Source organism: Montipora foliosa, chromosome 2 (assembly GCF_036669935.1).
Source record: "Montipora foliosa isolate CH-2021 chromosome 2, ASM3666993v2, whole genome shotgun sequence".
Lineage (NCBI taxonomy): Eukaryota > Metazoa > Cnidaria > Anthozoa > Scleractinia > Acroporidae > Montipora > Montipora foliosa.
This window is the reverse complement of record NC_090870.1, coordinates 56,846,142-56,847,301: the sequence shown is the minus strand read 5'-3', so window position 1 is coordinate 56,847,301 and position 1,160 is coordinate 56,846,142.

Sequence of the window (1,160 nt, the reverse complement as noted above, 5' to 3'; positions counted from 1 at the left end):
AACACCGGGTTTGTGTAGTGCTTCTCTCTTCGGTTCCCCTCTCCATTGCACACGTTTTATTTGTTATGTGAGTGTGCATCGCCTCGCAAACACCGGGTTGGTGTAGTGCTTCTTTATTCCGTTCCCTTCCCGTTTGCACACGTTTTATTTGTTATGTGAGTGTGCTTCGCCTCGCAAACACCGGGTTTGTGTAGTGCTCCTCTCTTCGGTTCCCCTCTCCATTGCACACGTTTTTATTTGTTATGTGAGTGTGCATCGCCTCGCAAACACCGGGTTGGTGTAGTGCTTCTTTAATCCGTTCCCTTCCCGTTTGCACACGTTTTATTTGTTATGTGAGTGTGCATCGCCTCGCAAACACCGGGTTTGTGTAGTGCTTCTCTCTTCGGTTCCCCTCTCCCTTGCACACGTTTTTATTTGTTATGTGAGTGTGCTTCGCCTCGCAAACCATGATGTTGGGCAGTGCTGTCTTTCCTTCGCCCCTTTGGGATTTTGTTCGCTTATCTGATCTCTGTATTTTATGGTAATTTTTTGTCTCACGTATTTGGCCTTGCAAGCGTCGGGTTTGCGCGGTGCATTCCCTCCCTTCCCTGATACTTGTATGATTTCTTTGTTTCTTTCCTCTCCGCTATCTTTGCTCTCAACGGGTTTTTGTCAGTTCTTTTCTCGCTGTCTTCCCGTTACCTCGCGTACTTTATTAGTTTGTTTAATACGTTCTTCCTTCGCCTCGCAAACATTGGTTTTGTGTAGTACTTTCCTCTACCCCGTTTACTTTAGCTACTGCGTGCTTATTTGGCCTTATTGTTTTCAAACGTTTTTTTGTTTTCCTACTTTGCCGCGCATATTTTTGGCCTTTGCCCATTGCTATTCCCCTGACGCCTATTTAGTTCATTGTTTTTGTTTTTGTTTTGTTTTTTTCGCAGTGTTTTCTTTCTGCGTCTCTCGTCTCGCGAACTCACGTTTGTGGAGTTCAGTTCGGGTCCCCATTTTCGAGTTTTAGTTTTGCACGCCTTAGATTTTTGTCACTTCCTGGTCTTCAAGTTTTTTGCCCTTGACTCCCCTCGTTTTGCTTCTATTTTGGTGTTCTATAAGTTGTTGTGTCTTTGTGTTCCCTCCGCGTTTTGCGGCACCTTTTGTTTCTGTTATAATGTAATTTCTTCTGG